The 27036-nt window shown below is 36.9% G+C and overlaps 1 long non-coding RNA gene across 1 annotated transcript; it reads right to left on the bottom strand.

Moving 5' to 3' along the window:
• Nucleotides 1–828: 828 nt before the first annotated feature.
• Nucleotides 829–25978, bottom strand: LOC141521925 (uncharacterized). Its single transcript, XR_012478081.1, has 3 exons — nucleotides 25859–25978; nucleotides 4651–4862; nucleotides 829–1053 (listed from the first exon to the last, which is right to left on the bottom strand). It is a non-coding gene; the product is annotated as an uncharacterized LOC141521925 (long non-coding RNA).
• Nucleotides 25979–27036: the final 1058 nt, after the last annotated feature.

Raw genomic sequence — 27036 nt, forward strand, 5'->3', positions numbered from 1 at the left:
AATATTGTAGATTAACCTTAAATTAAGGTTAAGAATGCATAACAACATCTTACCTGAAGGCATCAGCTTGACTGGGAGTTAGGGTCTTTGTTAACTCAAGGTAACCTTAAGGAATTTATGATGTATAACCAGGAGAACCTGGTGAGATTACATGGAGACACAAGTTTTGAAAGGACTACATGTCATACTATAATAAAGTCAATATAAAGAAACTTTAATAATTTCAAAAGATAAACTAATTTTTTTTAGGTTTTTGCAAGGCAAGTGGGGTTAAGTGGCTTGCCCAAGGCCACACAGCTAGGTAATTATTAATTGTCTGAGGCTGAATTTGAACTCAGGTACTCCTGACTCCAGGGCCAGTGCTCTATCTACTGCGCCAACTAGCCACCCCAAGATAAATTATTTTAACACTGTCTATTTGCCAGATACATTCCTTGCTTAGAGGGGTTTGCTTATAACAATACAGGAAAAAGGAAAGGATTATAACATTTGTCTTGATACAGAAAAAGAGGGAAAATTACAATATTTCCCTCTGCCCTAAATTCCCTTGCTTCAAAAGGAGAGTAGGACCCAGGTAGGCTAGTGGAAAATTTTTGAGGATAGGAGGTTTGTTCACCTTAACTTTAAACTGTATATTAGAGCTTTTTCTGCCTACATAAAAGCCTGGTGCTATCCCTATTCCTCTTGCTGTTGGGGGAAATCTGCTATTTTACATATGCTGGGAATGGAGTTATGAGAGGCAACATGAATGAAATAATTTTATCTTGTACATATTTGGATTTTAGGGTCTCTGGGAAGTGAATGCAAATTTATGCAAATGATATGCAAATGAGCTAGTCTTAGGCTAGAAGACAGCCAATGGGGACAGGGTGCTCCTCCTGCACTCCCCACCTCTTTTCTGCCCTGAGGTCTGTGAGGAATTTCCAAGGAGAAGCTCATGGATTTCCCAGTTGCTGTAGACTCTTCAGCAGGTCTTTCTTTGTCTGGCTGTAGAATGTAGGTAGGGAGTCAACAGCAGCAAAATTCAGTCTCTACTGTTTATCCTGTCCAGTTCTGCAAAATGGAAGGAATAAAAGAATAACTGGCTTCAGATCTGGAGAAACATAGTTTCATTGAAGGGAGAATGTAAACACTCACATGAGATGACCTTTAAGAGCAAGTATAGGCCATATGACAATTGGAAGATACATATATATCTAGGCAGCTATTTTTGTTTATATCTATATTGTTGATGCCTATAATATGATGGAGAGAATTGACTTTGAAGTCAGGAGGTTCTGGTTTCAAGTCCCAGTTCTACCATAGTAGCTGAAGGACTATGTTGGAGTCAGAAGAAATTGGCAAACAATACAAGTTAGGATTTGATTGTTTTGTTGGGTGTTTAGATTTAGGAACATGATGGAGAAAATATGTTATTCAATTAAGGCAAACTAAACTTAAAAGAGTATTATGCCAGCATGTTTTTTTTTGTGTTTTTTTTTGAAAGCTGGTTGTTAAAGGTTTATCCACACACTCCTGCATGTGATCCTAGGCAAGTCACTTAACCTCTAGGTGTTCACTGCAGCTCTCTAAGACTTCTTAGATATGGGGGAGGGATGTTTCTTTACCTTGAAATTCCCAAATAACACTGAAATTTGAGGTCCTATTCCCATCCCTTATATAAAAATGCAAATAATATTATATAGGACCTAGCACAGTGTATTGTCTTTTTTCTCTTTGTGTGTGTGTATATGCAGATGGATTTGGGGATTTGGACCTGTGATTTCAGGGGAACTCCTGGTGTAAGAACTCATGTAGATTGACAGTCCATTTGTAATGCAGAATCATAAAGAGTTGCTAGGGACATTAAGCTACTTACTTTGGTATTATAACCAGTTTGTATTAGAGGGAAGACTTTATTCTCTTATACTATATTGTTTCTTGAATTATACATAATTCCCTCCCCCCTATGCCTTGCTGTCTCTCAAATTCTAACAATAAACATTTTGAATCAATTGATAACAATTAGATAAATTCTTGTAAATGAATCTCATTCTAGATAGGTAAGTTTTCTGTGAAAGTGAAGGCCAACCATTTAAGTACATTTTTTGGGGGGAGGAAAGGGTCCACTTTAATTATGTTTAATGGAAATCTTTCTAAAAATTTCCACATTGACTTAAACAAAATATATTTTAATAATATAATAAGCAATAATAATAATAATAAACAACTTTTTTCACTAATTAAAGGTCACCATTATCAACATCAGTTTTCCATAATATAGTGAAATCTTCTGAGTTTACTCTGATATGTGAGCCTATTGACTTCTAATTATACTTAGTGGTCCCAGACTATTGCACTTTTTGAATTGGATATGCTTTGTTATTTTTTTCTGTCCTTCCCCATCCCTACTCCTGCCCCTCTGTCAAGGTTGTAAATTATCCTTTCTTGCTATTGTTAATAAATTTTTTCTCTACAGTCCTTCTCCTCCTTCTAAGTCATTGTATTCAATTTGTTGTGGGTTTGGAAAACAGATAATCTATCTTTCTAGAGCAGTGTGTGACCCCAGAAATCAATAGACTGTGAATGAGAACTCTTCTATGAGTAAGGCTAAAGAGCTTTGTAATGTCCATTTAAGAAATAGCATGACATCATGAAAAAAAGACTTAGAATTTGAGGTCAAAAGACTTGGATTCAAATGTTGCCCTTGTCCTTGCTGCAATCTTGCATAAGTCATTTGATTTCTTAGATGGTTATAATCACACTTCTACTATCTCCTCCATAAAGTTGTTTATACAGTGGTTGCAAAAAAGCATAAATTAAGTTGGTTGCTCAGATTAAAAAATATTATTTCCTAGCGAGATAAGAGTAGTGTGCTATTGATTATTAAGGAAGAGATTGTAAAGTTAGGAGAGATTTTATTTTTCAGGAGGTGATTTTTGGAGGCATTTTGAAGGAGGATATTACTATAGTTTGGTAAAGAAGATAGGAAATGCCTAGAGGTGCTAGAAAGATTCCTAAGAGATAAGAGAAGTTCACCGAAACAAGTAGGAAAAAGCCCAAAGCAATCTCCTCCAAACTGGGGTAAATAGCAGCTGTCCCCCCAGAGGACCTCAGAAAGAAGAGTCTCATGGCTCCCACCTTCTCTGGTTTAGATGTTTTCCAACAAGCTAGGATTATAAATGATTTTCCTTTGGGGATGTTATAGATGCTCTTTCTCCCTTCTCTCCTCCCAACCCTACCACTAAAAATCCCATGAAGTCTCTCTGCTTAGTATTTACTAGAGAATTTTATTGGAGCCAAAAGGAGAACAAGATGCCATCTCTTTGGGGACCAGAGACCCATCAAAAATTAAATAATAAAACTCAGGTGGAACAGGAATTCAAAAACCCTATGACATTGTTAGAAGAGGGAGGGGATCCCAAAAGAAGTAGGGTCTTAGGTGGGGAAAGCTAAGTCATATTTCACTTATTAGCAACCTTATTGAGAGCTTGAAATTGAGAGAGGGAGAGTTAAACTCACTTAGGCTGTGACTGGCTGGGCCAGAGTCCCATTACTATTAATGTGGTGGGAGGCTGCTGAAAAATTAACCATGGGCCTGCAGTAATGCATTTTAGAGTGGATAGAACTATCAGGTACACAAATAGCAAGCGGCAGGCCTGAAGAGACTGATGAGGGGGAAAGAGGGGGAGATGTTTATCTTTCAGAGAAAAAAAAAGAGAGAAAGACAAGATACAGGCAGAATACAAAACTGGCAGAGATACTGCCCTTTGTGCAGTGTCCCTAGAAGGAGGGGTGTGTGAGGGCTGGGCAGGGAGTCTGTAGACCCTAGGGAGATGCTGCAGTCTCTCAGGGCTTCCTAATTCAGACTCCTGACTTGGAAACTCACTCCCTCCAGGAAGCCCATCCTAACACTCTTGATTTGGTCCCTTCCATTATGGTGGTCTTTTACAATGCTAATAGATAGGAAAACTTTAAAGATGACACTTGAAGGGTCCTCCTGAAGGCAGAAGACTATTTTTGGCAAAGAATACTCATGAGCCAAGACCCCTCCCATTGTGGGAAAAGCTCTGGACTAGGAGACACAAGAAACATCATTTAATCTGACCAGTTTTGTTACAAACCATCTGGGTGACCCTTGGGGACAAAGTGACTTAACTTTTCTAGGTCTCTTTATCTTTCAGAAAAAACATTTATATTTGTGAAACTCGACCGATTTTGCCAAATATAGATGGTGACATCTGCCCTGAGATCTGAGGCTATAAAATATGAGTGATTTCTAACTGTTCTTATTTGTTTTTCAATCCTTCCAAAGCTGAAGTCCATACATTAAAAACTCTGTTAAAAAAAAGGTAGATTACTCTACTTAGGACCTAAGATAAGGCAAGCCATTGCTCTTTTCTGGCTCCTGATTTCCTCATCTGCAGTATAAGGGGTGAAATTTGATGACTTGCATTTTGTGAATTGTTGGGAAGTCCTCACAACCATCTTTCTTGCTCTTGGACTTTACTTCTTGGCCTCTGAAATCTTCTGTAATCTCCAGAGGGAGACCAGAACCACAAAACTGCAGGGACTTGATGGGGGATGGCAGCATTTATAAGAAACAGATTTTCTTTTTTTTTCCCCCCTCTTGTAATGGGAGTAAACAAATCTCACAGAATTCTGGTCTACCTTTGGGGGGCTCATGTAGGTTCTCAGTGTTGCAAGGATTGCTCTTTAAGGATGATTCAGCAATTCTTTGGTCCATTTGATAATGTCAGGAGGAGGAGGGAGATGCATCAAAAGACCATTGAGCCAGGAAAAGCTGCCCATTCAGTAGACTTTGAAGGAAGAGATAGGTTCTCTTCTTGTTCTCATCTTCCTTTCCCTCTATTTTGAATTTCCTATAAGTGTGGGGAAAGGAAAACTTAGTCCCAGTGGAACCTATGGTGGTAGGCATACACATTAGTACTATTAGATCATCCAAGGTCACAGGATCATGTTTTTAACCCAGGTATTTTGACTCCAGATTCAACACTGTTTCACAAAAGCACACATATTGATGGGTTAAGAAAGGAAATAAAGAAATAAAGCTCATTTCCCATAAAAATGACTAAATGCAAGAGCATTTTTAAACTAATAGTTGACCAATAAGCATGTGGGCTCTACCCTTGTACTATTAATACCTAACTAAGCTTAAGGACAGTTCAATTGTGATTCTAGAGAGGCAACCTGGTGTGTATTAAGAGATTATCATCTCCTGGGTCCTTCATTTGAAACTGGTTGGAGTTTCTACAATTGATTCTAGAGTAGAAGACCATGAAGGGATGATGGACCCAAGATGAACTAACTGCCTCTAACTGTCACTGGCTTGGGTTCCTTGTCCATTTGGGTTTCTTTCCTTGAGTACAATTGTGACCTTTATAGCTTTGGAGTTAACCTAGTGTATTAAAAAGTTGCAAGCTCCTAGTGAGAGTTTCTGCAACTTCTAGAGCATAAGACTGTGTTGAAGGAAGGGTGGATTCAAGCCTGGTCAGAAGGCATAGTCTTTGAGAGTTGTTTGGAATGTGAAGGTGAAATTCTTGCTCAATAGTCTGACTAAAGGTTTTGTGTTTTAATTGTTAATTATCCTTGGTCTCATGATGAAACATTACTACTTAGGGTACAGAGATTCAGGACACACACATGCACATACATGCATATACACAGGCACACACAATTCACAATGCATATAAAACATAATTTATCCACATACAAATACATTTATATGATATACACATGTATATATGGACATGTATATATGTGCATATGTATATTATATATTTGTGTATGCATGTGTATACTTGTATATGTGTTCCAATCAACCTCATGGTCAATGAAGAAATTTGTCTTGATTGCATAATTTTATTACAAGGATTTTTATCTTTTTTCTTTTACTGTGGTAGAACTGGAAGTAGAGAGAGAGAAGGTAGATTTTTGCTTATTAAAAAATTAAGGGGGCGGCTAGGTGGTGCAGTGGATAGAGCACCAGCCTTGGAGTCAGAAGTACCTGGATTCAAATCTGGTCTCAGACACTTAATAATTACCTAGTTGTGTGGCCTTGGGCAAGCCACTTAACCCCATTGCCTTGCAAAATCTAAAAAAAAAAAAAATTAAATTACGTTTTTAGAAAGTATCAATTTCATGAATAAAAGTAGTTGTAGATTACTATATTATGTTGTATCAGTCAGTATTTTCTTATGTGGCTCTTGTTTTTAAAGTATTCCTTTATATGGTGGAAATAAATAGCTATCCTATAACACTGATCATTGAGTACTTTTCTATTCCCTTTTGGGGAAACTTTAGACTTTAGCCAAATTTAAGCTTTAAATGTTTTGAACTGGGAAGAAGACACAAAGAGCCAAAGACAGTGAGAAAGAACCTGACCCCAGTCTGTCCTGTATCCCTTAAGACTGAACCACGTATAGGTTCAGATCCAGGGACCTATTTAGTGGGAGAGGATAAATGTCTCAGTTCTATTCTATTATAATTTTTTTAAGATGGTATATTGGGGAAGGAATGTGGAACAAAAATGGAGGAATTGGAGGGATCTTATAAAATAAAGGAGTCAGAAGAAGCAAAAGATAGGAGAGTTTCTACATTACTGAAGAAAACTTTCACTTCATGCTCTAGGAAATTTTTTAAGCTGATAATCAGTGAAGATGTGATCTGCAGGGAAGGAAAGATGACATGCAGAATTATTCATCTCTTGTTGCTAATTGTTTTTTCTTATACCTTTGGGAATAAGAACAATTAGAATGAAAAGAAAGGAAGGAACTTTCTCTCTCTCTCTCTCTCTCTCTCTCTCTCTCTCTCTGTCTCTGACACATCTACATACACATATTATCTACATATACAGTGATAACATGTAAAGAAAAGTCATTGTACCCTCCCAAGTATGGGTGTGCTTTAAAATAATATTACCCTATACCAAGTTATACTCATTGCAGTGACTGAGGTTTTGTCATATTTAAAGCAGGGAAGGACATTAGAGATCATCCATTTATTACATTTTTTTTTAGATCATCCAAGGATCAGGTTTTTAACCCAGGTCTCTTGACTCCAGATTCAACACTGTTTCACAAAAGCATACATATTGATGGGTTGAAAAAGGAAATAAATAAAGCCCATTTCCCATAAAAATGACTAAATGCAAGAGCATTTTTAAACTGATAGTTGACCAATAAGTATGTGGGATGTGCCCTTGTACTATTAATACCTAACTAAGCTTAAGGACAGTTCAATTGTGATTCTAGAGAGGCAACCTGATGTGTGTTAAGAGATTACCATCTCCTGGGTCCCTCATTTGAAATTGGTTGGAGTTTCTACAATTGATTCTAGAGTAGAAGACCATGAAGGGATGATGGACCCAAGATAAACTAACTGCCTCTAACTGTCACATACATACTCTGTGTCTTGTTCAAATATGGCTCACTGACCATACTATTGTGAAACCTGTCTAGAAGAAGTACATTTCTACAGGTAAATGAGGTTTTCCTTTTCTTTTCTTTTCTAACGTAACAGGATGTGTGACTTTATGAAACAGTGTTGAATCTGGAGTCAGAGGACTTGGGTTTAAATCCTGATTTTGTGGACTTGAGTGATCTATAAAATGTAGTGGATGATCTCTGAGGTCCCTCCCAACTTTAAAATTAGGATTCTATTTCATGTGTTTGTGAAGATGTTGGTGGCAAGCAATTAACTATATTATTTCTTAAGTCCCCATGGTGCTATTCTCAGTGCTGTAGGTAAATGAAGTAATAGACAAGACCTGTGCCTCCAAAGGGTTCTCCATCAAAAAAATGAAAATATGTTAAAATGGAGCAATTAAAGAAAAATAAAAGAAAAAATATTATCAATTTTTAAAAATTTCTTATAAACCTAGGTATAGAGAATAGCAATTTAGCTTCAAGAGAAAGATACCTAATTTTGTTTTTCACCCTCTAATCTTTCTAAGCAAAGTTCCAGCATAATCTACATAGCACTAATGTTAGATAACATGTTAGGAGTTGAAAATAATTTATTCATATTAATCCAAATACCAGACAGATCTGAGTAAATATTTCTATAGTTTCTACTTAAGGTACTCTAGTCATGCTGACTAGGTATGGCTGTTGGTCTGACTCGGAAGTTCTAAAATAGTCCCAAAGTTATGGGCTAGATCACCAAAGACCAATAGCACTATCCTATGGAGATTAGGTCAATTCATAACTCCTATTTAGTGGAGAATCAATGGATGGTGGGAGGACCTTAGAGGAGAACCAGCAAATGTTAGGGCTAGGTTCAGTAGAAAGCCGACAGATATTGGTGTTGTGAATAAAATTTTGAAAGACTTTGTCTCTCAGAATTTTATTCCCAACAGTAGCAAAGCAGAGAAAGAAATTTAATAGATGACGTCAGTGGATCTGCAAGGAAGCAACAAAAAAGAAGTTTTGGAGATAGAAATATATTCCTCTGGGACTTTGCCCAACTAATATAAATTATTTAGTCTATCTATGGTTCCTCTTCCAAAGCTGTTTGCCCTTCCATAGATAGTACAGAAATCTATGGGAGATGATGCCCCTGTGTACATGGAGGAAGATTTTCCTTATTGTTTACTTTGATATTCTGTTTAATTAAATGTTTTTCTTTGAGTTAATATTTCTTTGTTTAAGTGTGATAAAAGAGCATCATTAGAAAGGGGACCATGATCTGCGGTTTTGAATAAATGATGATTCAAGTATGCCTAGCACATGAACGTAACCTTCAAGATTTCATATTTGAGAGGGACTAGACTACTTATGCTTACTCTAAAATCAAAATATTAGAACTAGAAGGGACTTTAGAAATAATCTAGTTCAAGCTATGCATTTCAAGATGATAAAACAGAAGCCTAGAAAGGGGAGGCAACTTGCTTTAAGTCACAAAGAATTAGAGGCAGAGCTGGTATAATACCTAAATGTAGTATAGACTATGTGCTTTAGGATGGAAAAAACTATGTGAATTAAATTATTTAATGGAAATTTTCATGGTATGCATAGGCAAAGAGGTTGAATGAATGGACTTACTCCATTGCACTGTACACTTGTCAGTTTGCTACTTTTCTGGGCCATCATGGAGAAAACAGTTGATGAAATAGAAATTATGAGGATTGGATCTGAGTATGAGGCAGGATTGGAAGGAGAAGATCAATGTATAGTAAACATTTGTGTTATGACCAGTGTGGAAACTCCTTCCTTGAATAAAGATCACAATCAGACTGTAATTTGTAGAGATTTATATATGGGGCTCAGAGAGGTTTTGACTTACCCATGTTCATACAACTAGTATAAAGAAGGATTTGAACTTGAGAATTCTGGACTGTCTCTATAGAAGAGATGAAAACTCAGCAGAGCTTGACAAACTTCCTAGATCTGGAGTGAAAAGATTTTCAAGAACTCATAGAAATGAGATATTGTATATCATGTTCTCACATTCTCCTGGGGAAACCGTTCAAGTAGTAATAGCTCAAGAATGAAACTCAACATTCAAGCAGAAGCTCTTTCAATAAGATGGAAAAGGAAAAGCTGATTAAGGTGTGGTTTTAAATCAGGCACCTTAGATTTTTCTAAGTCACTTGTACAATCAGTCAACAAGTATTAAATGAAAGCTTATTATGAGACAGATACTGTTCTAGGAATACAAAGTCATGAGGGGAATAAGGGTAGGCAAGTGGCTTAGATTTTGTTGCTTGGGAGAACAAACTGCCAAATAGGAAACAGAAAAAAAATTATTAGTTAATTTGATAGAAGTTCAGAAAAGAGATTTAGTTTCCTCTTGTTCAGGCTCTGGAAGATTTACATCATATAGGTTTTCAAGGATCCCCACACATGAACCACACACATACATATTTATACAATTTTGCTGAAAGGACAAATTGAAAGCAAGGTAGATTGAGATGAACATAAGTAATTTTAAATATTCAAAAATATGGGCAAAGCAAAAATGCAAGGGAATTGAAGTTTGAATGGACCCAAACCAAGAATATTTTGGGTGGATCCAGGACCTTGGGGAAATTCTTTGTCCTATCTCTGGTACTCTAAGGGAGTTACTGAGGCCAAGGTGATATTCTAGGCTCAAACATTTTCTCTAGTTATATTTAAACATCATAAAAATGAATAAGTTTTCCCAAACAATATAATAATTTCCCACAAATTTGAGATATAAGAAAACTACATGTGAAATCTAAGGAAGGAGATTGATAATTTAGAGGATGAATAGACTGGTAAATGACCTTGAGATCTTTTCATATGAAAACTGAAGTTTTTGGCCTCAATGGGATATGCTATTTGAAATGCTGTGTCTTAGAAGAATTAGACTTGTCTCATTTGACCCTAGTGAGTAGAACAAGCAACAAGCTGCAGTAAAGTTGGGGTAGGTAGGATCTAAGGAAAGACTTTCAATAATGATATTCTCCCAAAGTAGAATAGACTACCTTCCAAGAGAGTGTATTCCCTCTTATTAGGAATCTGGAGGGGAAGGCTTGCAGATCCTTTTCAATGTGTTCAAGAAGAGATTCTTGCTGTATACCTCAGATCTGATGTTCTTCCATTTCTGAGGTTGTGTTAAGGATCTTTCAGTCATAACTTTTCCTGTGTCTTTCCTTTGAGCATTTGGTCTGGGTCATGAAAATTTGCACAGATTAATTTGAATATAATTTTGAAATCAACTGGGAATAAGCCATCTGCTTGTCTTAGGAAATTTCTCTGAGCAGTTATAGTTTGCTAAGAGCAGGATGCTAACCCACCTGCATCTAGCAGATAAAACCTGGAATTTGTTAATAAAGAATTAAGCATCTCTTTTCACTTTCAATCCATCAAATAGCTCTCAATTTGATGTCTACTATGGATATGTGCCTCCATTTACACACAGAGAAGTGGTTGAGATGTTGTGTGTATAATAGGATCTTCAAAAATTTAATAATGATTGATATAGTACTCTAAAGTTTACAAAGCATTATGCATCCATTACTGCATTTAAACCTCATACCAACCCTGAAATGTAGATGATCCAGGTATTATCTTCCATATTTTACAGATGAAGAAATTCAGGTTCAGAGAAGGGTAGAGTTATTTGCCTGGGCAGCTAGGTGGTGCAGTGGATAAAATGCCAGACTTGGAGTCAGGAAGATTCATCTTCATGAGTTCAAATCCAACTTCAGATGCTTTCTAGCTATGTGACCTTGGCAATTCACTTATCCCTGTTTGCCTCAGTTTCCTCATCTGTAAAATGGACTGGAGAAGGAAATGGCAAGTCACTTCAGTATCTTTGCCAAGAAAACCCCAAATGGAGTGATAAAGAGTTGGACAGGACTGCATCCAGGGCCATCTTCAATCCTAATCCATATCAGGCAATGGACCCAGATGGCTCCAGAGGAGAAAGTGATGCTGTGACTTGGCCCAGTGCCCCACCCCCTTCTCTTAAATCCAGTGGCAACACATCCCTGATGTCATGGTCCTCTTTGAGAAAGAAGGCTAAGGAGCCATAATCAGAGGCTGAATTTGAACCCAGGCAGATAGGTGGGATAGTGGATAGAGCTTTTGGCCCAGATTCAGGAAGATCTGAATTTCAATCCAGTCTCAAATACTTCCTAACTGTGTGATCCTGGGACAAGGTATTTAACTTCTGTCTGCCTCAGTTTCCTCAGAAGTAAAATGGGAATCACCATAACACCTATGCAGGTTTGTTGAGAGGATCAAATAAGAGGAAAATTGAAAAGCAGTTTTTGTTATTCAGTCATGTTCTACTGTGATCATGGGGTTTTCTTGGCACAAATAGTGGAATGGCTCACTGTTTCTTTACAGATGAGGAACTGAGTCAAAAAGGAGTTAAATGACTTGCTCAGAATCACACAGTAAGTGTTTGAGATTGGATTTGAACTCAGAACTTCCTCTTTTCACTACACCACTTAGCTCCCCATAACGTGTTTTAGCATAGTGCAGAGCACATAATAGGCACTTTATAAATGTTTATTCCTCTTTTCTTCCCTTCCATGTCCCTCCTAATTTAGCTGATATAGCTCCAGGTTACTTCTCCATGGTGCCTTCCAACTATTATATTTCTGTCAGTTCTCCTTTGCCCTTGATATTCATGATCATGGCTACAAAGGTATTTTCTTTATTCTTGATTGGTCTTGAATAAACAGGTGGCTCAACATTCTTGTTCCAGACTTTTATTCCCAGCATCTTTTTGCCTCCTTTAGTGTGCTAATAGTTTGTAAATGAATATCTAAATATAATGGAAGAAGAGGACTCTTTAAAAAGACAAAGGAGTAGGTCAGAAAACTTCTGACTCTTCAGATTTCCTCCACAAAAAAAGATAGAACATCCATCCCTTCAGAGCAGCAAAAATAAACACAGAGTATAAAACAGTTGTCCTTCTAAGTCAATTTGAGAAGACTCCAGGAAAAACCCGACCTCCAGAAGTAGAGGTTTGGCTGAATCTCCCAACTCTGCCGAATCAATAAACAACCAGCCCTCGGAACAGTTGGGTGGAGAGGCAGTCTCAGTCATAGAAACTTTCATCTTGCAAACAGTGTAGGGGTCTGAAGACTGAGTAGAAGGCTGAAGGACCTTCTACTGTCAAGGGATACCAAGCACTGCTATGCTGACTGCAAGAAGAAAACTAGCACACACCTGGTGACTGCAGTCACAATAGATACCCTGCTGACTATGGGCACTTGCTGGAGAGCACAGTCACTGGTTTCAGATCCAAAGTAAAGAGGACAGCTGTAGTTTGTAATCACCTAAGGGACTGCACGGAGCAAGATCATTTGCAGGACAATGTGACTGGGGGGGGGGTTTAGCAGTGGTTTAGGATTGGAGAGCACCAAGGTTGGATCCCAGGTAGAACTCAGAAAATAATAGTTAAGAAGGAAAATAATAGTTAAGAGGTTTGGGACATTTTCCCCCCACAGCAGGACTATAACTAGATTATATTAATAGCAACTAAAAAAATAAAACAAAACAAAAATAAAAACAGGTAAGCAAAGGATAAAGAAACCAGTCATAGATAGTTACTGTGGGGATAGAAAAGATCTGGATTCTTTCAGAGGAAGATAATGGAACTAAAAAACCCCACTCTTCTTCTTTTCTTTCTTAGTCACTCCTTTTTCAACGAGAAACATGAAATGGTCCCAAGGACAAAAAGAATTCTTGGAAGAACTTAAAAAGGATTTAAAAATCCAAATAAAAATATTGAGGAAAAATTAGGAAAAAAGAGCACTCCAAGAAAATCAAGAAATTATGAAAAGAGAGTCAACCAATTTAAAATAATGAATTGAGAATAATTCCTTGAAAACTAGAATTGGGCATGGGGAAGCTAATGACATTCTAAGACAACTAGAAATATTCAAAAAAATCAGAAGAGTGAACAAATAGAAGAGAAAGTAAAACATTTCATCAGAAAAGAAACTGATATGTAGAACAGATCGAGGTAAAATAACATAAAAATAGCTGGGCTACCTGAAAAGTATGATTTTAAAAAAGAATATTGTAATATTGTATTACAAGAAATTATCAAGGAAAATTGCTCAACAGTTCTAGAACAAGAAGGCAAAGTAGAAATAGAAAAAAAATACACTGATCACCACCTGAAGCAGATCCTAATAGGAAAAACTATTATAGCCAAGTTTCAAAGCTCCAAGGTTAAGTAAAAAATATAGAAAACAAGAAATGAAAAAAATTTAAACATCATGTAATCAATGTAATATAAAATACCCAACCATATACCTGCCAAAACAGACATAGGAACTATATGAACATAAACATAAAATATTTTTTAATATAAATAGATTCAGAAGACTAAATATTTGATCTAAATAATTGAAATAATATTTATTGTTCATGGTAAAATCAATATATTTTAAATGACAATTTTATCAAACTAATCTATTCAATGTCATCCCAAATAAGTTACTAAAAATGATTTTACTGAGTTAGAAACTATAATAAAGACTATTTGGAAGAATAAAAGTTTAGGAACTTCAGAGAAACCAAGGGAAAAAAGATGTAAAGGAAGTGGATTCAGTAATATCAGACCTTAAACTATAGCATAAGGTGAGAGATTGTTGAAGTATAAAAAGGATACTTTTGATTATTTAAATTTAAACTTTTCTTGCATAAACAAACCCTATGTAATAAAGAATAGGAGAAATGCATAGATAATCTTTCATGGATAATCTCTCAGATAGATGTAGTTGAGTTGGGATTTTGCTATAGTATAGGAAATGATAGTTTGGTTTATTTAGAAAAGCATGGAAAGATTTGAATTTATGAAAGAAAATTTTATTCACCTTTAGAGAAACAGATGATAGGAGGAAATAAACATAGAATGATCTTATGTATCTGAGTATGTATCTGAGTGTATATATGTTTATATAGATATCTATGCATTTGTATACACACACACATACACACACACATATATATGTGTATATATATATATATATATATATATATATATATATATATATATATATTCATTGTACTCTTCTTTAGTGTAGGGGGGAGGGAGAGCAAAAGTTAAGTAAAAAATGCACAGCAGAGAACAAAAGAAAACCAACAAGGAAGCAAGGAAAAGCTAGGTAGTTTTAAAAAAATATGTAATAGGTTTTCTTGAAATGGATATTGTTATGACCTGATGTGTTCATGGCGATGTTTTTTCCTTCTCTCATTTTTGTATTTAAGCTTAAAATTTTTAAAAATTTACAAAAAGAAGATAAATTTATTGGAAGGGTTTCTTCTTTTTAAGAATTACATTATATCCTTCAAGTGAGGAATCATTTTACATAAATAATTCCTCTCCGCCCCTATCCTGTTCCTCAATTTTACCATTGATCAAGGCCCTTTTTCTCTTGAGTTTATGTATCTGTAACTGTCAAATTTGGATGTTGGAGCAAATGACCTCTAAGGACTCTTCAAGCTTTAAAACTCATGATGCTAAAGGTATCAAGAGTCTTATGGAAATTCAAGAAGGGGAAAGATTAGTGGAGTTGTGGGAGATTGCCTATTTCATTGCTAGCCCTTGGCAAAGCTGTGAAGTTTGCCAAGTATATTTTCCAATGACTTCCACCTCCCAACTGACTTTTCCCCCCTCCTCCTTTCTCCCTCCTTTCAGCATCCCTCCATGCTCTTAGTCCCTTCTCTCTGGTCCTCAGCAGCCTGCTCAACTCAAGTGATTGCACAGTGGAGCAAAGTATTGGTGTGACTTAGTTAACTGTGTGTTATTGTCCACTTGAGCTTTTGTGTTTTTACTCTACACAGTACATATGACTTGATGTTACAAAATAAAAATCTTGGTGACACCAAGAAGAATTTTTGGTGCTCAAAAATATGCATTTATAGGTTACATTTAAAAATACAATTTCTTATGCACATTCTTGTGAGAGTTGTATCCTGAGTGGTTACAGATATTATCTACCCCTAGTCTATCTCTAAATTGGTTAATCTTTTAGGGACACCCAGCTATGTATGTATGTATATATATATATATATATATACATATATATATATATGTATATATATATGGATATGTGTGCATATATGCATTAATTCATATCTATTTATATGTTTATATACACATACATATCTATATAAAATTTCTCTTTTATTTTTTTAGACAATAGGGGTTAAGTGACTTGCCCAGGGTCACACAGGTAGTAAATATCTCTAATCACATTTGAGCTCAAGTTCTCTTGATTCCAAGACTGATGCTCTATCCACCATATACTCCAGATGTCCCAGGAATTTCTTTTTTTAGATTTTTCAAGGCAATGGGGTTAAGTGGCTTGCCCAAGGCCACACGGCTAGGTAGTTATTAAGGGTCTGAGGTCAGATTTGAACCGAGGTACTCCTGACTCCAAGGCCAGTGCTCTATCCACTGCGCCACCTAGCTGCCCCAGGAATTTATATTTTAAAAGAAAAATGAACAGAGAAGTTCACTTGACAGATAGGGGCAGGCATATGCTGAACCAAAAAGTTTTTGAGAGGCAATTGTTAAATTTTCCATGTGAGGATTTATAACTCAGAAATTGCAAATGCTACTAGCCTTAAGAAAGTCATGGAAAGATGCTAATAATATAGATTAAACTTAGACATATGTCATGTGTACAAATTTGAAATTTTTTTAGTTCATATTTCTAAGCATTCATCAGCATACTCCTGGGTGGGGAAGCTTTATTTGGCTAAGGGTAGGCTTTATTTGTGCAATCACTATATAGGTAAGTGCTTTCTACAGCTTCTCTTTATAAGATTTTCTGTTTGGTAGTCAGCTGCAAAGTTCTTTCCCTTTAGATAGAACTCATAAGATAGGATTTTGGGTCTTGTTCATAGTTCCCCACCCATATTATAATTTTTAATTTTTTTCCTCAAAAAATGCAAAACTTTTGAGCCACTCCTTTGCTAAAATTTTTTCCTTTCTGAAGCACTATTTATTAGGACAATCATTCATTCATTCATTCATTCCTTCCTTCACTGATTCATTCATTCCTTTATACTGTATATAACTGATGGCAAATAGTCAGTGAAAGGAAAAAAAAAACAGCATAATGGGTCCCTACCACTGCACCTTTAAATTTGCAGTGCTTAGTCCCAATAACAAATGACATATTGCTCACTGGGCAGGAAGCTTTTTGAATTAAGGAGATAGAAAATCAGAGTTGTCTTAAATGTCTATTTCCTAGGGGTCTTGTCATAGGCTCTTTGCCAAAATGCAAATCTCTATGTTCAAGAAAAGTCTTGGATGAGATCTCAGGAAATAGACATTTAGGTTACCCTAATTATTGTCACCACTATACTCCAAAACTTTGACTTCTGGTTGACTATTAAATAAAATGTAGCTTCTGATCCAGGTATCCAAGGTCCCACTATAACCTGGTTTCTTTCATTCTATTTTTTCTTAACTTTTCTGTCTCTCAGTCAATTGGGAATATTTCTCACAGAAAAAGGAAGGAATAGAGTGAGAACTAGACCAGTTAGTGGATAAAGCATTGGGCCTGGAGTCAGAAAGACCTGAGTTCAAATTTGCAAACTATGTGATCCTGAGCAAGTCATTTAACCCTGTTTGCCTCAGTTTCTTCATCTGTAAAATGAGTTGGAGAAGGAAATGGCAAACTACATCATTGTCTCTGTCAAGAAAAGTCCACATGGGGCATGAATCATTGGACATAACTGAACAACAAAAGGTAGGAAGTAGATATATCTCCATCCTCAATTTTCTCATGTTTTGCCTGGATTCCTTTGCACTTATCTTACTCTCCTTTTATCATGGTTTTATTTTGTTGCTGTGGCTATTGTATGTATCCATCTTTTTCCTGGTGAAAGAGATTAGTGAGTATAACTAAACTGAACTAATCAGCAAGATGGAACTTTTATTATAAATTATGCTTACTCTATACACCCTGGACAAGACAATTACAACAGGATGCTTTAGTTGTCCGTTTTATTCATGAAGGTAGCTCCCTTGTGTCCCCAAATTTCTATTATGCTTCTTATTTATAATATTGGAATTGGGGATGACACTCAACTCCACCCTGCATGGAGTTGATAAATTTAAACAATGTGACTATTCCATGGAGAATGGTATTATGTTTCTTCACATGATTGATATAACAAGTTACTGAATGCACTCCTGAGATATGCTATATAACGTTCATATTGCATAAAACTTAGTCTGCTGATCAACTATACCCAATGCTTTGTATTGTATGTGTTACAATGAACCGCATGATATAGTAACCTTATTGTGTTTTCTAATAGAGCATGCACAAGATAGTAATCTTTTGTAAATAGAGGAATAGTGGTTGGTTACCCATGTATCATGTGACTATTTTGTAGGGTGTCATGTATATTTTCTATGAAACTGAAATAGTATTTTTGCAGTATGATGGTAATGTTGATAATGATGATGATGGTGGTGCTGGTGCTGGTGATGATGATACAAATAATAACTCCCATTTATATAGTTAGAAAAAATTCTTTATATATTTGATCTTTATAGTCTTATGAGGTTTGCTTTTAGTCATTTTCAGTCTTATCTGATTCTTTGGTGACCATATTTAAGGTTTTCTTGACAAAGATACTGAAGTGGTTGCCATTTTCTTATCCAACTCATGTTACAGATAAGGAAACTGAGGTTAATAGGGTTAAGTGTCTTGCCCAGAGTCAAACAGTAAGTGTCTGATGCCACATTTGAACTCAGGTCTTCCTGACTCCAGGTCTGGTGCCTACTCACTGTGCTACCTAGCTGCCCATGGTATATTATTATCATCATTTTACCAATACAGAATCTGAGGAGAAGAGAAGAAGAACAATTTGTCCAGAGTCACATAACCAGTTAGGATCTAGGACAGAATTTGATTTCATGTTTTCTTGACTCCAGATCCCCTTCCTGCTGAATTGTGATGCTCTGCTTTGTTAGCTAACTAGCTTTGCATGCTAATTATGTATTGCCTGCAATTATCTTTCTTCATGTGACCAAATCAACTAATTGCTGCATGCAGTCCTGATCTGCCATCCTATCATCTATTTATTGCAAGAGACTAGTTTCGGCCAACTATAACCAAGGTCTTGTATGCTATTCTGCTATTCTGTTTTTTTATGTTTCATTTTTTCATGTTTGTATCTCCCAATACATAGCACAGTTTAAGATTAATAAATTTAATTAAAAATAAGTTGAAGCAATCTTTGTTACCTGCCTGCTTCCTGTTTATCTGCATTTAAAGTCCTTCTCAACTTGGCTCCAGCTTATCCTTGCAGGCTCCTTGCATATTGCTCTCTTATTTACACTCTATACTTCAGCAAAATTGGTCTCCTTGTTATCTGTTCATTACATTTCATCTTTGACCTCCATGCTAAATAGCTTGTCACTGATGGCCAGAGTGGTCTCCCTCTTCCCCTTCACTTTTTTGCAAGTGGTTTCCATCATGGCTCAGCTCACTGCCTTTTCCCTTTGTTTATTCTTCCCCTTCCCAACTATTATGTGTTTACTTTAAAAATATATTATATTAAGGTATCTAAATATACTCTTGAGGGTAAGGATTGTTTGGTTTTTGTCCTTGTTTCCTTGGTGCCCAGAGGAATGACTAGGATCTAGTGAGTACTTACTAAATGCTGATTGAATTGAATCAGCATCCTGATGTAGCTTGATAGGTCCAAGTTATTCTTTGGCCTGGCTGGTATCAGGCATAGAACCAGAAGCTAAAGGCTAGAAACAAACAGCCACACTAGGACCTCTCTTGGTGGGCTCTGGGTAGTACTCCCTTAGGTCCTCAGAGGCTGACTTCTTTCCAGTGAAGAAGGGCTACAAAGACAGATAGCAGCAGGAGGCTAGTTGATGCACAAAAGAAACTGAGATCCTGGAGAGGATCCATCATTTTATTTACCTGAGAATTTGGAACCAAGATCATCCTGATCAGTTTATGCAAATGCCTTCTAATCCTAAAGCAAGCTGTTGTGAATGAACTCCATGGGTCTCATCCCCATTTTATTTTTCCAACTATAACACACTAAACTTCAATGTTGGTTTTAAATGGCTCCCATGCTACATTGGGAGGTTGAAGTAGGGTGTCCAGACAGAGAAGATTTGGGGCTTTGGGCTTTTGGTTCTTCATTTGACTGTTTCTTGGAGTCTGGGAACTGACACTTTGGCATTCATATGTCTATCATTTTAAAGTTGACTGTGCCTTTATATAATGATGTAATTAATTAACACCCTTATTCATCTACAACTTTGACTGATACTGAGTGACTGAAATAGCATACTGAGTTTAGAAAAAAAGGAAGATAATAGTATAAAGTTAGAAATAAGAGGGATCATAGAGGCCATCAAGCAACCTTGTTGCTTTACAGAGGAGAAAACTGAGGCATAAAGAATTTATGTGGCTTGCCTAGGATCACACAGCTGACTCCAAGTCCATTTTCCTACCCACCATGCTGTCTACAAATCTTCCACATCTCAGTTTGTGGGTGGAGTCATTTGAGGGATAATTTGTGATTGACTCCTCCATGTAGATCCAAAACAATGGCAGGAGAGATAGAATGGTGCCTCCTGCCTCCTGCCTCCTGCCTCCTGCCTCCTGCCTCCTGCCTCCTGCCTCCTGCCTCCTGCCTCCTGCCTCCTAAAAGGATTCAGAAGACAGTACTTATAAATATTTTCATCATAATAATCTCCTGTTGGTTCAGAACCTAACATCTTCCTATTGTTTACTTCATCAAGCACAAATTCTTTGACTTCACATTCAAGGCTGTCCTTTGTTGACTTTCTAAAAAAATTTTTTTATTTGTTCCCTACGCAAGTCCTTTGCTTAAGTTTGTGTGTCTTCCTTACTTAATGAATTGAATTGAGTGGAACTTTCATATTCACTAAAATCAGATTTTGTAGAAACCCCAAGTAGGTTGCATTTTCTTGGTGTGTAGGAATGGAATAGAAAGAATAAAAGAGAGAGAAAGAATGACATCTACTTACCATTTTACAAGCTATTCAGCCTCTGATAGTCATCGTCAAGCAAGTGCCAGAAACAGTAGGGAAATACTTTGTTTGACAGGAAGAAAATACCTCAGACTATTTTTTGTCAATTAAAAAGAAATTGCTTATTCCTTTTTTTCAGAGCAATAGAAAGCTTTGGCACAGGAACCTGACATATATGTGCACATATAACACGCACATGTCTGTGCATGTATATATGCATCATATGTGTATTTATACACACATGCATATTATACACACATACTTTTTAATGTTTTTTTCCCCCTTCATGGGGCACCCAACTAACCAGAAGAAAAGTGGGAAACCTAGGAATCCTGTTGATCATGGGACCTAAAACAATGATGAATTCACCAAGTAAATTATAATGACAAATTCAACTCTAGAATTCTGAGTGACCTTGTGCAAATCACAGCTTTCCTGGGCCTCATCTTCCACATCCATAAAATGAGGATCTTGAACTGGCTGATATCTAGAGCCCTTCCCAACACTAAATTCTATAACAGAGCTTTTTACTTTAAGGTTGATAACTTTTCACCAAGTCATTTAACCTTTCAGTGGTTCAGCAGATAACACTTACATACTATAAAATGCAAAAAAAAAATAAGGTTCTGATCTATATTGAAAAGGGGAATTTGCTAATGGGAAGTTCCTTAAGTCAGTGAAATCATAGGTCTGGTCTCAATCCATCCCTCCATCTTTTTAGTTTAACTGACAGGATGTCTCTGACTAATGCTTCTTCTGTCAAAGGAATAATTAAACCTCTGCCCTAAAGCCATACCAGAGCCTACATAGTATTATGATTTGGGACACAGGAGAGCACTGTGACCAACTAACAATTGGGAGAACCCATTTTGAACAGTTCATTAATATTGGGATGGGGTTGGTATCCAAGGAATTATTTTTGTTGCTCTTTACCAGACATACTAAATTTTATCTTTAACCTTTGGAATTTTGTCCTCCTGGTTAATTTGCCCATCCTTGTCCCAGAGGATCCTACTCTCACCTTGGAGGGATAGTGACTCCTTCCCATCTAACTGTATAGTGAATTTGGAGTGGAAATCTAGGGGTTTCAGTCTTTCCTCTGCTTCTCACTCACCTTTGTGATTTTGGGCAAAATGGGTAAAAATGGAATAACATTTATTAACTTTTACTATGTACTAGTTGTTCTTGTTCAGTTCTGTCTGACTCTGTTACCCCCTGTGGGATTTTCTTAGCAAAGATACTAGAGTACTTTGCCATTTACTTCTCCAATTCATTTTATAGAGGAAGAAACTGAGACTAACTGGGTTAAGTGACTTACACAGCTAATAATGGTATAAAGTTAGATTTGAACTCAGGAAGATGAGGCTTCCTGACTCCAGACTTGGAACTCTAGCCACTGTGTCACCACCATGTGCTAAGGCATGGTGCTAAGCATTTCCAATTGGGACAATGCTTCTAAATGCCCCAGTGACTTTAGATAATGATGACTTCAAAGAGTGATGATAATAAATAATAACAAAAATAATGATAGCTGGCATTTATGAAGAACTTTAAGCTTTGTGAAGCACTTTACCTTTGTTATATAACTTGATTCTCAATATAATCTTGTGAAGTAGGGGCTATTATTAACCCCCCCCCCATTTTACAGATGAAAAAACTGAGACTCCAAGAGGTTATGTGACTTAACAAGACTAATGAATATCTAAGGCAAGCTTTGAGTTTAGGTCTTCTGGATTGCTAGATTTTAGTCATCTGCTCCAACACCCAAGTAGAGTTATGACTTGCTGGGGTTGCTTAGCTTGGTAGTGGCAGAGGTAAAACCAGAGGCTAAGGTTTGCTGAGTCTTGGGCTGAAGCCCACTAATCTCCTTCACCTATTTTGTTCAAGGCTTTACCCTAGTCCTTAAGAGTCACTTAAGAAGGGGTGGCTATGTGGTGCAGTGGACAGAGCATAGGCCTTGGGGTCAGGAGTACCTGAGTTCAAATCCAACCTCAGACACTTAATAATTACCTACCTGTGTGGCCTTGGGCAAGCCACTTAACCCCATTTTCCTTGAAAAAAAAACAAACCTAAAAAAAAGAGTCACTTAAGAGTGACCCACTGGTTTTTATTAAGAGACATTCAAATGGAAGGATGTTTGAGATTTGAAGAAATTTCCTCTAAAGGGAGTGGAAGCAAAGCAGTCAGTTTCCAAGTGGGGTGGGTGAGAAAAACCTCAAGGGAGAGGGAATTTAATTGAAAAAGGAGATTAAATCAAATGAGACTTGAATACCAAGGCTTGTCTGCATAAGAAAGAGGCAGGTCGGCTTTGACTGGGAGATGGGGAAAAGAGAAATGAGAAATCTGAAAATCAAAATGGTTTTTCTTCCCAGCCCAACCTGGGTTGCCTGGGCCATTAAGACCGAATATGTGGAGAGGGAAGATGAGAGACATCAAAGTTACCATGGTGAACACAAGTCTCCTGATGAATTTTTCCTATGGTTCATCTCCTCCCAGAATTTACCCTAAACTAAAAAGCAATACTAACAGGTATGGTCACATTATGCTTAAGCAGACTCAGTGTTTGCGTCCCTTGTGTGATTCAAGGAGTTTTAGAAAGGGCATCCCTTATCCTGAATATTTCCCCCACTTTCTGTTATGGTTCCTGAAATTCCTTTGGGTTCTGAGGGTGTTTCAAGTCTTTAAAAGCTGTAATTGAATTGAAAAGAAAATAAAACAAAAATCAAAAACCACTGGTGGGTTATACTTTTAGAACTTTAGAATAGCTCAGGTTTAGTTTCATTTACTAAGTGAGCACATACGGGAGAGTAGAAGAGAAGGGATGAGACTGAAAGCAGATGTGAGACAGTACCAAAGACCAATGTCACTGAAAACTTACCTTCATACATAGCATCCCATGTTCACCACCTAAAGCCCCTTTCTAGCCTCAGTCTAAGGAAATTTATATGCTATGAATATCTTTTTCTTTCCAAACATATGAGGAAAAAGCAATCTAGACCTACTGAATATTATCTCTTCTTTTCTTATTACTCCAATCTCTAATGATATCCCCAAATTGTGGGGTTCAGAGGAAAGATTGAGAGTTAGAGGACCTGGGTTCAAATCTCATTATGTGATTTAGGTCAGGTCATTTAATGTTTCTGGGCCTGCTTCCCTATTTGCAAAAGGGCCTTTCTAGTTCTAATCCTATGATTCTGAGTCTCTAATCCTGGAAGTTCAGCCCCCAGGCAGCTATTCCCCAAGATATTTGTAGTGAGGAGCGGACTGGAGAAAGGTGAAGGGTCATTTGAAAGAGAGCTCCTAATCTCATATTATTCCTATCTTTCTCAATGCATTGTTTCCCTTTAACTACTCAAAGTATCCCTTATTTATAGGTCTTGTTAAGGAGGGTGAGACATGAAATAACAGGGATCATTAAGTTCTTGAAGGGTTATTATACAGTGGTGATTATTCAATGATTCTTAAGTCTAAAAGGGATCCAACTAGGAGAAATACATTATAACCTAAAGCATGATGAATCTGGATTAGACAGAAAGTAATTCTTTATGGGGAAGTGGTGTCGGATGTTGGAAGAGACAAATATAAGTGGTTTGGGGACCTTTGTGGGGAGGAGGCATGATGGTAGTCTATCTCCAAAGGACCTTTCAAACCCTTTTAGCATTGTGAACTAGGAGCCTCTTTATAAAGAGTTTTTAATCTGGGGTCTCTGACCATGGATGTAATTGGTTTCCTTTGTAAAACTAATCTTAAGAACCCCTGCTCTATATCTTTGCTTCCAATCTGGGCCTGGAGAAAATTGTGCCACTGGCCCTTGACTCTGGTGGATAAAGGATCAGTCATTTGGAGCAGTCCTAAGCTAAAAACTCCTATCTTTCATTCTCACAAATTTGGCATATCCTTTTTATCACCAGTAGTATACTCAACATCTGGAGAACAGCTGCTCTTCTATTCCTTTCCCAAATCACTGATACCAAATTATTTACCTAGGGGTTGGATTCACAAAAGAAACTTTTGAGAGTGTAGATCAAGTGCTTTTTGGGTTAGTATTGGTTTAAACATTTAGTCTTTGAGCCAATAAAGTGATGAATTGGTGAAATACTTTCCCCCCTAGGTCTAGATTGCTACTGAGCCCTAGAAAGAAGAAAGGAAACAAGCATTTATTAATCACCTACTATTTGTCAGATAATATACTAAGTACTTAAAAAATATTATCTCATTTAATCCTCACAACAACTGTGGGAGGTAGGTGCTATTATTATTCCCATTTACCGTTGTTGTTGCTGTTGTTTGTCTTCTATCTCAAAGAATTCCAATGACATTACAAGGATGAAGTCTTGCCTTGTGTGTAAATTGATTTTAAGTGAGGTAGATTCTCAAAGTCATCAGCCTCATTCTCCTCTACAGAGTCATCTTATTATATTTATTTGCAATTGAGGAAACTGAAGAAGGCAAGGTTTAAGTTATTTGCCCAGGATCATACAGCTAGTATCTGAGACTGGATTGGAATTCCGGTCTAGGTCTCTATTTACCATGGTAAAGCATGGATGATGAGGATCTGTTTTCACAATAGTTAAACAATGGCTTCTTTTAAAGGAAGGGGAAATCCATGAAATTACCTCCTGGGAGCTCTTCCACCTCAAGGAGTTGGGTCCTAGAGAGAGAGCTAGAAGATGCCTCTCAGAAGTCATTTTACAGAACACTGTGAGAGATCACATAAGTCCTACATAAGTAGGAGAGTGGAGATTTGAATTCAGTACCTTTGACTCTGAACTCAACACTCTATGAACACACTTAGACTGTGATAAAGGCAGCCCTCACCCTCTCCCCATTTAAAGCACCAGGATGAAGTCATTTCCCCACAGAGCATGACTGTTCCCATTTGTTGAGAAGTGTGGAATAGCAGTGGATTTGGTCATTAAGCAAATGGAATAAATAAATAATTGGCAAATGGATTCCTGCTGGGAAGATGGGGAATTGTTCTGGGTGCCATTGTTGTTTGCTCCCTTTTTTCCTGAGTAATGGGTAAGGGCTGGGGGAAATGGAAAATGAGAGAGAGAGAGAGAAAAAGACAGACTGGCTGTGATGAAAAGCTCCTGTTGAAAAGAACCTGAAATTATTGTTGAATGTAAAAAAGGCTTTGTCTTTTGAACAGAAGAAAAAAAAATATAAGCTGAATAAATATTCACAGGGCCAGGGGAAAGGGAAAAGAATAAAGAACTGAAATTTGGAGTTGGATGAAGGGACTCCCCAAACCCGAAAGCTTATTATTAGCCTAAGGCAATTTTAATAGACTTTCAGGCAGGGCCTTAGACATGTCTAGGTCATCCTCAAACCCTGATTTTATAAGTAGGGGAAAATGAGACTCAGGGTTACTTACTACTTAATAAGTAGCAGGGTTGGAATTTGAACCCAGATTCCTTGATTCCAAAGTCCATTCCAGATCTAAGGCTTTTGCCACTAGAACATACTGCTTCTCATGGATAGTCCTTCCTCCTTACCCCCATCCCCATCCAATTAATGATAAAAGAGCAATATTTTTAGGTTTCTCTTGTTGTTGTTGTTTCAGTAGTGTAACCTTTGTGACCTCATCTAGGGTTTTCTTAGCAAAGAAACTGTAATGATTTTCCATTTTCTTCTCCAGTTCATTTTACAGATGATGAAACTGAGGCAAACAGGGTTGAGTCATTTGCTCAGGGTCACATAGCTAGTAAGTGTCTGAGGCTAGATTTGAACTCATCAAGATAAGTCTTCCTGATTTCAAGCCCAGGGTTCTATCCATTGTGCTACCTTACTGCCTGAATTTCTGTATTTCATTTCTAATTTTCAAGATTTCCTGTTTTGCCCATGCATGACTGCTAGATTCTTTTCTTTTCTTTTCTCTTCTCTTCTCTTCTCTTCTTTTCTTTTCTTTTCTTTTCTTTTCTTTTCTTTTCTTTTCTTTTCTTTTCTTTTCTTTTCTTTTCTTTTCTTTTCTTTTCTCTTTTCTTTTCTTTTGTTTTTTTAGGTTTTTGTAAGGCAAATGGGGTTAAGTGGCTTGCCCAAGGCCACACAGCTAAGTAATTATTAAATGTCTGAGACTGGATTTGAACCCAGGTACTCCTGACTCCAGGGCCGGTGCTTTATCCACTACACCACCTAGCCGCCCAAAATTTTGTGTCATTCCATTTTAAGGGATTATTGATTCTTGAAAATTTTTAAAAAATACTTTGCTTTAATTAGTCAGAATATACAATGTTTCCCCTCTCTACCCCCTAATCATAAGAAAAACAAAAATCATTATAAATAGGTATAGATAATTAAAGCAACTGTCCTCATTAGTTATGCCCCCCAATTTTGTCTCATTCTGAATTCTGAGTCCTTCACTTCACTGAGTCCAATCATTCTGATTGGTCATCACCCTGATAAGAATTCATCTTAGTAGCATTCATATTTATATACCCTGATTTAGTCATCCATTTTCCAGTTCTTGGATGTCCCTTCATATGCCTATTCTTTGCCACATCAAAAGGGACTATACATATTTTGTACATCTTTAGAGTTCTTTTTGCTTAGGAC

The sequence above is a fragment of the Macrotis lagotis genome, chromosome 1, assembly GCF_037893015.1.
Source record: "Macrotis lagotis isolate mMagLag1 chromosome 1, bilby.v1.9.chrom.fasta, whole genome shotgun sequence".
Taxonomy (NCBI): Eukaryota; Metazoa; Chordata; class Mammalia; order Peramelemorphia; family Peramelidae; genus Macrotis; species Macrotis lagotis.